We start from the raw sequence: 13,469 nt of genomic DNA on the forward strand, positions 1-13,469 counted from the left end.
TCGTCGTCGTCAACGCCGCCGCCGCCGCTTCTGCAGAAGTAGCAAATGGCCATCGTAGCAAATGCGGCGAGGGACACCCTGCCATCGATTCCGAATGCGCAAAATGTGTGGTCTTGTTTTCCCGTCTATGTTTGGTCGGTCTCGTAAGAGGTTGATGTAACGAATGGGTGGGAAAGAGTAAGGGGCAGCGGCTGTATGGAACGAAAACACAATTCCTCAGGGGCGTGAGCGTTTCGAGATGAGTCGTATATAAGTTGTACTTGGTCGTCAGTGACCGTGTGGCCTAATGGATAAGGCGTCGGACTTCGGATCCGAAGTTTGCAGGTTCGAATACAGTCACGGTCGTGTTCTTCCAGTTCTGAGAAAGAAACATACCGTTTTAATGTAGCAATTGAGCAGTACGAAACCGTCTGAATGTTGCTGTTGACCATTCTGTGCTTGGAGATGGTCTTGAGCCTGAAACACACACAACAAGACCGGTGTTAACTAGCGAAATGGTCGGCAGAGTGCCCTCACCGCGAGTTTTGACTGGCACTTGCACATCTAAAACAACGTCGGAAAGTTACTCGTTTTTCTTTTGAGTCACATCAGGTATGTGTGTTAATTTTGACGCCGCTACCTCTGCATATTGTCATGCAATTCCTTTACCTCTCAGAAATGATTATGAAATAAAAGTGAAGTACGTGACGAGTGTGACGTTAGGAAAACATTAGGCAGCATGGAGAGATTCTGTATGGGACCACCCAACCCAAACGAGTACAGTGTGATCTGCTACCCAGCAGGTATGCAACGAGGCAGCACGGCTAGCTCAGTCGGTAGAGCATGAGACTCTTATTCACAGGGTCGTGGGTTCGAGACCTGCTCTGGGCGGAACGGAATTTTTTTCCGCTGCAGATGTAAGTTACAGATTTTCTGTTTAACGTGATGTAATGGAAATAGCAACTTTAAAATTTGCCTACGTCTCCATCAGTCGCAAGAAAACTGTATTTGAAGGTGAAGGTGATTTTGTAGACATGTGTGAAAGTCATATTCTGAAGTGCAAGTGGTTTTGTTTGGAGAGAAATCCGCTACGTGTCAGATGTGTAGCCAAGCAGTAATGGGTCGCCATAGCTGCAAATATTAGTCGAAAATATGAAGTGTTGTCAGCTGAAGTCTGATGATTCAGACGACCTTACGGACGAAGTACGCAAAAGTGCCGCTAGGCGGCGCCTGTTTAGCTCAGTGGTAGAGCATTGGTCTAGTAAACCAGGGGTCGTGAGTTCCATCCTCACAGGAGGAAGACGAATCTTGGAAATCAGTTGCGAATCGTGGCCGTATGGCAAACAGTATCTCTGATGAGGAACAATTAGCGACAGGCGTATTATTAAGAATTACTCTCAGATGTGATTAAGGCAAATGGCGCAGATAAAGCATTTGCCAAAGCAGTACGGCCACCATCTTCGGCGTAACTCGAGAGGGTTGCGCCCTTCGATATTATTGTCGTTAATATCGAAGTGCTAGGAGTTTCAGTGATCGCTGCAGCTGCCGTTGTCCCAGCCGCCGCTACCGCCGCCGCCGGTTCCCACCGCCGCCGCCGCCGGTTGCCGCCATCGTATCCGGTTCCTGCCGCTGCTGCTGTTGCCGACCGCCGCCGACGCCGCCGCCGCCGCCGGTGCCGCTGCTCGCCGCCGCCGCCGCCGCCGGTTCCCGCCGCCGCCGCCGGTTTCCACTGCCGCCGCCGCCGCCGCCGCCGCCGCCACCGCCGCCGGTCTCCCGCCGACGCCGCCGCAGGTTGCCGCCACCGTATCCGGTTCCTGCCGCTGCTGCTTTTGCCGACCGCCGCCGCCGCCGCCGCCGCCGCCGCCGCCGCTCCCTGCCCGTCTTTCGTTCTGTCGTCTCTGCTTACGTCTTACCCTTCCTCTTCGTCAGTCTCTTGTCCTTGTCCTTTGACTGTCCCCTGTTATTTTCCCTCTTTTCCCCTCTCCCACTTATCCTCTCACCATGACAACCCCCACAACTACCGCCACTACCACTGCAATCGTGTACACGTCCCCCTCACTTGCTGCCACCACCATCACGTGGTGTGCTCAATCACCGCCTCCCCCATATATTCCCCCCCTCCTCACTCTTCCCACCCCCGCTCCTTTTGTTGCTCCCTCCCCTGTTCCTACCCCCCATGCCTCACGTGACCCATTCCCTCCCCTCCCACATGTGACTCATGCCACCCCCGCCAGGGTTGTTGCCCGTCGGGCCACCACCCACGCTACAGCATCATCATCGTCATCACCATCACCATCACCATCGCCCTCGCCATCGCCAGTGCCAACCACTGCCACTGCATCTTCTGTGGCGCCAGCTCCAGCTCCAGCGCCAGCACCAGCACCACCACCAGTGCCTGCACCGCCGGTGGGACCTGCCATCTCCCGCCATCTCCCGGTCGTTTCCATCCCCCACACCTCTTCCCATCCCTCTCCCGCTGTGAAACGTCCCAGCGGCACCCCAGCCTCTTCTGCTCCCAAGAAGTCGCAGACTCTCCCCCCTCCAACCCCCCAGGATGCCATGGATACCACCCCACCTGCCCTATCTACTCCCTCCTCTACCTCCCCCTCCTACAGGTACCTCCTTTCTCACCCTGATCCCTCTCTCCTGGAGGCCCGCAATCTTACCCTTCTCCTCCGCCAGCACTTCCCCGGAGCCCCGATCTCCCTTCTCACCCCCCGTCGGGACTCCGTCCTGATCACATCCCCCAGCCCCACCCTCCACTCCGACATCCTCTCCCGCATTCCCCTCACCCGGTTTGGTCCCCATGCCTCCCTTGCCCCTGCTCCCTCCCCCTCCTCATCCCGACAACCCCAGCCGCCCCGTCGCCCACCGACCCTCACTGCCGTGATCACTCGGCTTAGCCCGATGATCACGGAGGAGGAGATGTTGGCGGAGCTGAAGGCCCATCCCTATCTAGAGGTTCGAGCTGTCCGCCGGATTCACAATCCAGCCGGCCCCACCCGCCTCATGCGGGTGTTCTCCGAGCATGCTCCCTCCATAGACCTCCTCCTCAAGGAGGGTGCCCTCCTTTTCAACCGCCGTTATAAGTTCGACCCCTCCCGCTCCCTTCCACAGTCCATCCGCTGCCAGAGGTGCTTGCGCTATAATGCACATCCTACATCTGAGTGCCGCGAGGCCCCCGTCTGCCCGCACTGCAAAGAAGCACACTTCCTCCGACAGTGCCCCAAACTTCAGTCCCCCCCCACCTGTAACACCTGTAACCTCCAACACCCAACCTACTCCCAAAAGTGCAAGGCCCGACCCCCTCCCTCCGCTCCTGAACTCACTGTCCCTGTCCGCCCCTTGGATGCCCCCAACCCTCCCGGCAATTCCCTCCGTCCCCCCCCCACAGCTGAGGACATCATCCGCTTTGTAACCGTTGTCCTTCAGAACATCCACCCCTTTCAGCGCCCCCACACCCTCCAGCAGATATCCCTTGCCGCCCGTTCCGTCTTCCAGCTCAACACTTACGCCACCTACTCCCATAACCAGGCCCATTTTACCTTCTCCCGTCTCGACACCCTCGTCTAAATTCCCACTATGGCGCGACAGCAACGTATCCTGTTTAACAACATCCGTTCCTTTCCTGTCAACAAGAATCTCCTTATGCATACCCTCACCACCCACCGCGTGGATGCCTTCCTCCTAAACGAAACATTTCTCCAGCCCCACCATACTGTCCATACCTCGCCCTACCTCCTTCACCACTCTGACAACCCCCTCCCGATAGCGCGTGGCTGAGTTGCCATTGGCCACCATCGCCAGATCCCTGTTCGGCTCCAACCCCTCCTTCCCAACCCCACGGAACACCTGATCCTTAGTCTATTCTTCCCCGGCCTCACCGTTACCTGCGCCACCATCTATGTCCGCCCCTCTGCCCCTATTCCTTTTGACTTCCTTTCCCACATCGACCGTACCTTCTCCTCCTACGTGATTGCCGCAGATCTCAATATCCATAGTCGCTCCGCCACCCACTTACGGCGGTGGCATCGGTTCCTCGCCACCATCCAAGGAGATGTCCTTCCTCTTCCCCAACACACCCGCCCTGAATCCAATACCACACCCGATGTCGTCCTAGCCTCCCCCAACCTCCTTGGCCGCATAGCGGTGGACGTCCTCGACCCTATTGGCAGTGACCATCTCCCTGTCCTTCTTACCATATCAGACGGTCGTCGCCCCCGTCCCGATCCTCGCCTTGACCCTCCCCCCAAGTATGTCCATGATTACTCCCGTGCCGACTGGAATGCATACCGGGATACCCTTACTACCCGAGTCGATAGCCACCCCCTCACCTACCACCGCCCACATGACATAACCCATGCCGCATCCTTTCTCCAGCAGACCTTGTCTGAGGCCGTGGAGGCCCACATCCCTACCGTCGCCATCCACCCTCACCGTCCCACTTTACCCCCACAGGCCGTCCTCCTCCTTCGAGAATCCCGTCGTCTCTACCGTGCCTTCCTCCACACGCGTGACCGGAACACACTACAACGCCACCGGCAACTCCAGAGACACATCCGGAACTTGCTCGCGGCTAAGAAACGCCGGGACTGGCGACAGACATGCACCCGTCTTAATGCTACTCTACCTATTAACTTGTCCAAATACTGGTCAGCCTTCCGCCGCCTTACTGGATCAAAACCCCCCCCCCCTTACTATCCTCTCCTTCATAATGACAATCCCTTTCCTGACAACCTTAGTAAGGCCAACCATTTTGCCTCCTACCTCACCGATGTCTTTACCATCCCTGACGATCCCCAGTTCGATTATTCCCTCTTCCCCGATGTCCGCGATCGAACTGACACCTCTATCCCTCCACTAGCTCCTGGCTTCCAGTACTTGGACAACATTACACACACTGAACTCAATAACCCTATAACTACTCAAGACATCATCGATATACTCCGCACCAAACGCAACACTGCTCCTGGTCACGACCGTGTTACTTACCGTCACCTCCGTGAAGCTCCCGCCCCCTTCCTCTCCACCCTGGCCAGGCTGTACAATGTGGTCTTGTCCACCGGCTTCTACCCCGACCTGTGGAAAACCTCCCGGATCCTGATGTTCCTCAAACCCGATAAACACCCTTTCGCTGTCTCCTCCTACCGTCCTATAAGCCTTACCTCGGTCTTCAGCAAGGTCCTGGAATCCATTCTAACCCGCCGCATCCACCAGCATCTCCACCGGCACCGCTTCCTTCCCTCCACCCAATGTGGCTTTCGACCATCCTTCTCTGCCGATGACATTCTCCTTCACCTCACTCACCTCCTCTCCGAACAACTCAACTCCCGTCGCTCCGCCATATTCCTCTCCCTTGACCTTGAACGCGCCTATGACCGTGTGTGGCATTCTGGTCTCCTCTTCAAGCTCCAAACCTTTGCTCTTCCTATTAACTACGTCCGTCTGATCGCCTCCTTCATTTCCCACCGCCCTTCCTATGTCACTATCCACAACACTGATTCCTACACCTTCTACCCCTCTGCCGGTGTGCCCCAAGGTTCCGTCCTTTCCCCTCTTCTTTACCTTCTTTATACGGAGGACATGCCTCCGCCAGCACCCCCCCTTCACCTTCTCCAGTACGCCGATGACACCGCCTTCCTTGCCCTTGCCCCCACCCTGCAACGCTCCCAACACCTTCTCCAATCCCATCTGGACTGGTTCACCTCTTGGTGCAACCAGTAGTTGCTCAAGGTCAATCCTTCCAAGACCCAGGCAATCATCGTAGGCAAAACCACCTCTTCCTTCCGCCTCCTTGATTTCTATCTTACCATTTATGGCCGTCCTATTAACCTCACACCCACCCTCAAGTACCTTGGCGTCACCCTTGACCGTCGCCTCTCCTGGACCCCTCATCTCCGGACAATCCAAGCCAAGGCACGCTCCCGACTCCACCTCCTGAAGCTCCTTTCTGGCCGCACATGGGGTCTGGACCCCTCCACCGTCCTCCACACCTATAAATCTCTCATCCGCCCTATCCTCTGTTATGCCCATCCCGCCTGGATCTCTGCCCCGCCTACCTTTTACAAATCCCTTCAAATCCTTGAACGGCATGCACTCCGCCTCGCCTATCGCATCCGCCTCCCTTCCCCCACGCGGCTCCTCTATGACCTCAGCCCCTTCCCACACCTCCTCCTCTTCCTCCAACGGATACGGATCCTCTACACCTCCCGCAAGCTTGATCCTCCCCACCCGCTTGTCTCTTCCATCCTCTCCCACCCCAACCCACTGCCGCGCCTGTACTCCTGTATCCCACCTGCTCTCCATCTTCACACTCTCCACACCCTCTCCCAAGGTGGCTTCCGCCGACTCCCCCTCCGGATGATGCCCTCCTCCCCTCCATCTACCCCTCCTACCAACTTTGAGCCTTGCCTTCCCCTCTCCTCTCATTTTCCTGTGGGCACCCTCTCTCCTTTCTCTCCCTCCCTCTCTCCCTCCTTCCATCGTCACCTCCCCTCCCCCTCTCCCTCGGCTTCCACCCCCCTCTTTTCGTTTTCTCCCCTCCTCCTCCCTGGCATCCTATCTCCCCCTCCCTCCTTCCCTCCCCCTGTTTTTTCCCTTGGCAGGCCCCCAGCTTTTCGCTGTGGACAGTGCCCCTGCAGCGCCGAAGCCCATCTCCGCAGTGTCCGTGTCTTTCGTCCCGTCTGTACCTCGAGTGTTTCTTCGTTTTCTGCTCCACCGTTCACCTGTGCTAGTGTTCTCTGTTCCGTGCTGTGCTGCCCGTTTTTCTTTTTCTTTTTTCTTTTTTTTTTTAAACTGAAACAGTGCTGCGTCGGTGAACGACTTCAATTCTTTTTATTCTCTGTTGTCTTCTGCTTTTTGTCCTCCATGTCTGTGTTTTGAGATTATGTCTTCCTGTTTTTATCTCTTGTATGTTTCTTGTGGCCGAAGAGCGGCATATTAGGCCGCTGCCGGCCTACCTTTGTAGGTATAAAATGACAATAAAGAAAAAAAAAAAAGAAGTACGGCATAAGGTGGGACGAGACAGTCTGAATTACATTTTATAGATGTATTTCTGACAAATCTCAGGGCCTCTCGTCGTCGTCGTCGTCGTCGTCGCCGCCGCTTCTGCAGAAGTAGCAAATGGCCATCGCAGCAAATGCGGCGAGGGAAACCCTGCCATCGATTCAGAATGCGCAAAGTGTGTGGTCTTGTTTTCCTGTCTATGTCTGGTCGGTCTCGTAAGAGGTTGAATGTAACGAATGGGTGGGAAAGAGTAAGGGGCACGGCTGTGTGGAACGAAAACACAATTCCTCAGGGGCGTGAGCGTTTCGAGATGAGTCGTATATAAGTTGTACTTGGTCGTCAATGACCGTGTGGCCTAATGGACGGGCAGTCTGCCTGCAGCGGCGGTGGCGAGCGGTTCGTCGTGCTGTGCTTCGCTCTGCGGCTGGCTTTGTTTACATCCGCTGTGTAAGTCTGTGCGTTTTCGCCGGCGCTCCGCAGTAGTTAGATATTCTGTCAACGTTCGAAAATGCAGTAATGGCTCAACTTAGTAGAAAGGACACTCTGAAATTTACCTTTGATCGACGTTTTGCTCGACCTAAATCTTTCGAAATTGAGGATTGGTTAGAGGAAGTTGTTCAAGTTCCGTTTGAAGATACTGTTGGTTTTCACTTGTCAATTGTGAGTAGTGTGATGTACTTGAAGCTGAAAAACCCTGAGTTATGCGAACGAGTTGTCAATAATACCGGTGGTAAGCTTAAGTTTAAACACAGTGATGGAAATATTGGCGAAGTTACTGTCGATCATGTGGGACTTGGTATTCGAACAATTCGAATTTTTGAGCTACCCTTTGAAGTTCCTACAGATGCGATCAATCTTGTTATTGCACCCTTTGGGAAGGTCCTCAGTAATTTTGCAGAAAAATGGTCCGGTGCTCACAAATATCCGGTTTTGAACGGTGTCAGGCAGTTGAAGGTGGACTTATTACGACATATTCCGTCTTACATTAACGTTTGCGGTTATCGAGGTATCGTCATTTATGATGGTCAACCACGAACGTGTGCAGCTTGCAATTCTCCAGGTCATATTCGTTCTGAATGTATTCAAAGACGTGTTGTGCAGCTGCCGACAGGTGAACCGGTGAAGTCCGCGGAGATGACTATTTTGTCCACCACTTACGCTTCGGTGGCTCGCGACCAACCGACCGACCAACTGCCCATGGATACCGAAGTAGACATTCGCCCCCAACCAACCCTTCCTCCAACGGCCGAGCAACTTGTTGACATTTCTGAGCGACAAGAGCAACACCTGAGTGTGAGTGACGTGGTTGATTCCGTAGCGCAGTCCCCGACTCTGTCAACAGAACAAAATTCCACCTCCTCAGAGACGCAGGTCAGGACTGTGACTGCTGAATGTCGTTCCCCACAACCCCACCATGAAATCTCGGATTCCGATGAGCGTTGTCCACCTGCTAAATCCCCGCGGAAGAACAAGAAACGCAGAATCGCCCGCCAAGGTGCGGAAGAGGCGGCGGCGTCGTTGCGGGGAAAGGTGCAGCAAATCATGGACAAAGTCAGTGCAAAATCACCAGAATCCTCCCGACAACAGGCGCTCACTTCTGCACACCTGCGGGATGAAGGTCGTGCAATCACGCTAACTGAGCCCTCTCGCGATGCTACCGGCCAGGTGTCTCCCATGTGCAGTGACGATGTTGATCATTGTTTAAAAGAACAACGACAACATCATCCTCTTGCGTCCAAGAACCCCAGCACTATAGACTGGGCGGCGGAACCAGAGGTCGAACACATGGACGCTGATGCAACTGATATTCCAGTCACTTCCCGATTTCCCGAACAGCCTTCTACGGCAGTAGAACCGGCACATGATGATAAGTTACTGGATCCACGGCAGGCAAACAAAGAAGAGGACTCTGACTTCTTTTAAAACGGCGCCGATTCCTTCTTACTCTCGTAAGAGCGTGAATGACTGATCAGCAGGCGTATAAAATTGGTACATTAAATATAAATAAAATCCGCAGTTCCCTCAAACTCGACAACATCGTAGACCTCTTATACGCCGCCGACATTGATATCCTCTTGCTTCAGGAGGTCGCCGACATTGCTTTGAACCACATTCCCGGTTATAATGTGACGGCCAATCCGGGACACGGTTCCGATTTAGGCACCGCTATTCTCACGAAAGAAGGAATTATCGTCCAGAATGTAGAACGACTCATAAGTTGTAGGGGAATTGGCGTGACTATCAATAATGTTAGACTCCTAAATCTGTATGCACCATCCGGCTCAACTAATAGGCGACGCCGAGCGGACTTTTTCAAGGAAGAAATACTTCCGCTTTTTGCAACACAATATGACCACCTAATATTGGCGGGAGATTTTAACTGTGTACTTAACGCCAAAGATCAGACGCCGCATTTCAATAAATCGATTGAATTAGAACAAATCGTCAAGGATTTACGTTTAGTCGATACGTGGGAGCACAAGTTTGGTACAACACCTGGTTTTACTTACGTCACGAATCATTCAGCGAGTAGATTGGACCGCATTTACGTATCGGACACTCTCAGACAGCGAATTTTACAAACTGAGGTCTGGCCAACCAGTTTCTCCGACCATGCGGCTTATATTTGCACGCTGAATTTGGGGAAACAGGAAACCTACCGAGGCAAAGGACTATGGAAACTAAATGTTGCACATTTAGACGATCCTGAATGCAGAGAAGCCTTCACTCGAGCGTGGAATGAAAGTGAAGCCAAATTCAGTACGTACGGCTCGGCATTGCAATGGTGGCTCGAATGCGCTAAACCGAAAATTCGTAAATCCATGATACAATATTCCCGGAATAAGAACTGGTGGTTTAAGAGAACGATGGAGTTTTATTATCAATGTCTTCGAGACTTATATACTCTTGATGCCACTGTGATTGACAACTACCCCCGCATTAAAAGACTGCAAGCAAAAATATTACTTTTGAAACGAAAACAGATGGAAGGTTACAAAATTAGAGGTCGGGTTTCGACTATGGCAAAAGGCGAACAGCCATCCATTTATCACCTGATACGTGAAACTAAACGAGCACGGACAAAGATCTTAACTGAACTACAATCCGAAGACGGCACGATTCTAACTCGGCAACACGATATCAGAGACGCCGTTCAAACTTATTACACTGACTTGATGTCCAATAAACCTACCGACGACGAAGCCCTTGCAGAGTTCCGGAGCAGCTTAACGCACAGGCTTCGCCCTGCGGATGTAGCCGAACTCGTCACCGATGTAACGGAAGATGAACTGGAAGATGTGGTGTTCCACAGTCCAAAAAACAAATCTCCCGGATGTGACGGTCTCCCGGTGGAACTTTATCAAGTCTTCTGGCCACAACTGAAGACAAAGCTGACGGTGCTCTGCAACGAACTTCTCCAACCGGACATGCCCATTCCTCCGCCATTCAGTGAAGGACTTGTGGTCTTACTCCCGAAACGGACGAGCAATAACACCGTCGCAACTTTGCGACCCATTACGTTGCTCAACAGCGACTACAAAATTTTTGCTCGCATTCTCGCAACGAGAATGAAAACTGTGATGCATACCGTCATTGGATCACATCAAACGAGTGTTGGAAAGGACAGAGCTATATATCAGACATTATCAGACTATCGAGATGTGATTTCTGTTGCGGACGCTTGCAAAATCCGATGTGCTATCGTAACTTTAGATTTCGCACAGGCTTTCGACAGAGTGAACCATCCTTACCTTTTCCAGATAATGCAGACTCTGGGTTTTCCTCCGCAGTTCATCAGCATCATACAGAAATTGTTACGGAATAGTACATCCAAACTTGTCGTTAACGGTCAGCCAAGTCGCGCCGTCCCGATAAACAGTTCTGTTAGGCAGGGCTGCCCTATGTCGATGGCGCTGTTTGCCATTGCGATCGAACCGCTGCTAGTCACCTTGACGGAACGTTTACAAGGACTCCACATACACGGGCAGAAGATAGTGTGCCGAGCTTACGCTGATGATGTTACCTTCCTAGCTATGAATGTCAATGAGGTCGAGAGGGGTCTCCTGATCATCTCACAATATGAAAAGGCATCTGGTGCGAAACTGCATTGGACGAAATCAGGGATCATGAACGTTGGGCAAGGCATAGGCGCGATCGGTCATGGCCAGCTTAAAGAGATCACTAGGATGACGTGTCTCGGTGTCGATTTTCGGAACACCATCCGCCACACCATTGCCGCCAATTATAAGCAATTGCTCAACAAAATTCGTGCTTGTGCGAAGTTACATAGCGTCAGGAAATTGGACGAGCTTCAAAAGGTTGAATTGGCCAATATTTATATCACTGCCAAAATCAATTATGTGGCTCAAGTTTTGCCCATCCCCACCGATATAGCCAAATGCATGCTGTCCGCGCTTGGACACTTTGTATGTCGTGGCCAGATCTTTAAAGTTCGATATGACACCTTGACACTCCCAACGCGAGATGGCGGACTCAGTCTCACCGATGTACACAAAAAAGCGAAAGCTCTTTATTTCTGCAAAACTTACAAGCTATGGAAACAGTCACCGACCAGTCTGACCGCTCTTGTCCTGAATGAAATCGCACCGACTGATCTTCAACCGCCAATTGATGTGCACCATATACCGACTGCGCTCTACCACTTCAAGAGTTTTCTCTTAGAGTATAGTTATGTCCATACAACAGTCTCTGAAAAGAATTTGACGACAGTTAAGGCAATCTACAACTCCTTTGTGGCAACTAAATCACGGAATGTTATCGAACAAAAATTTCCAAACTACAACTGGGACGCGACGTGGCAAAACATCCACAGCCCCTACTTACCTTCGCAAGTAAAGGCGACGTGGTACGCTGCCGTCAATAGAAAAATCCCGACGCAGTCCAGGCTTCATGCAATTCATTTGCAGGACTCGCCAATGTGTGTCACGTGTAATCTCATAGACAGCGAAGAACACCGTTTCGTCTGTGGTACCACGAAAGATATATGGGGTTACGCCCGACAGAAACTGTCGAGCATCAAGAGGACCTCACCATCTGCGATAACGCCAGCTGACTTTCTCAACCCTGAAGCAATCCCATTTCCCAGGACAAAGCGGAATGCTGTCAACTGGATAATAGGTCACACAGTGCACTATATTTTTAGTACTGGCGATAAGAACAAAGACGATTTCGTTCTATACCTGACCCTGCAGCACAGCACGATCGCACGCGAACGTAACTACAAGGCGACCTTTGCCAACTTTTTAAGCAAGACCATTGTGTGATATGCGATTCGACACTCGACCCGTCAGTCTTGCCATGACGGGGAACGTAATATTTAAAGAACGCCCGAAACTATACCACGAGACATGAATGCATGTTTAACCTTCTTTCGAAGTAAGGCGAAACCGACTATTCGCTACATCATTGAGGAGCAGCAGAGGACAATAACAGACGAAAGATGTGAAGACAACACTAGAGAAAAAAACAAACACTTTTCGTTTTCTTATATTTTGCACCAACAAAGGAGAAGATTCCTTTTTAATCACTTATTTCTTATTTATTTATTTATTAATCCTAACCAGAAAAGGTACTTTAGTTCGACACTGCTTAACATAGTTGATAGTGTCATCATTTTTTTTTTTTTTTTTTTTTTTTGCCGTTAACGCCTCACTCACCTAGAAGAAATGGATTGAGTTCTGGTGGAAGAATGGATCCCTTCTGGAAGATCCTCATAAAAAAAAAAAAAAAAAAAAAAAAAAAAGAGGAAAAAAAAAGTGGTTCAAACAAAATTATAAATAAAAAATAAAAAAATTAAAAAAATTTCACATATACAAATGGGTGACTGGTATGGGGGCGACATCGAGGCCAGGCCTCAGGATTCTTGACCCCTGCCCTCTTTGCCGCCGCCTGCCTGCCACTACTTCATTAAAAAAAAAAAAAAAAAAAAAAAAAAAAAGCGGTCTAAGGCGCCAGATTTAAGCTCTGGTTCCCGAAAGGGAGCGTGGGTTCGAACCCCACATCTGACAATGCATTTTAATCATTCAGAAACTAACCTACTCCATTCATGTTGTAGAACAAGTAAATTACGCAGAAACACGCCATGGAGGTTTTGCTAGGGAAGACAGTGGCAGCAGTGCTGGCGTCTCACGTCCAGAGAAAAAAAAAAAAAAAAAAAAAAAAAAAGTGGTAGAGCACTGGTCTAATAAACCAGCGGTCGTAAGTTCCATCCTCACAGGAGAAAGATGAATAAAAGAAAAAAAAAAAAAAAAAAAAAAAAAAGTGGTAGAGCACTGGACTAGTAAATCAAGGGTCGTGAGTTCCATCCTCAAAGGAAGAAGTCGAAAAAAAAAAAAAAAAAAAAAAAAAAAAAAATGGATAAGGCGTCGGACTTCCGATCCGAATCCTGTCACAGTCGTGTTTTTCCAGTTCTGAAAAAGAAACATACCGTTTTAATGTAGCAATTGAGCAGTACGAAACCGTCT

This window comes from Schistocerca gregaria, chromosome 10 (assembly GCF_023897955.1).
Source record: "Schistocerca gregaria isolate iqSchGreg1 chromosome 10, iqSchGreg1.2, whole genome shotgun sequence".
Classification (NCBI taxonomy): Eukaryota; Metazoa; Arthropoda; class Insecta; order Orthoptera; family Acrididae; genus Schistocerca; species Schistocerca gregaria.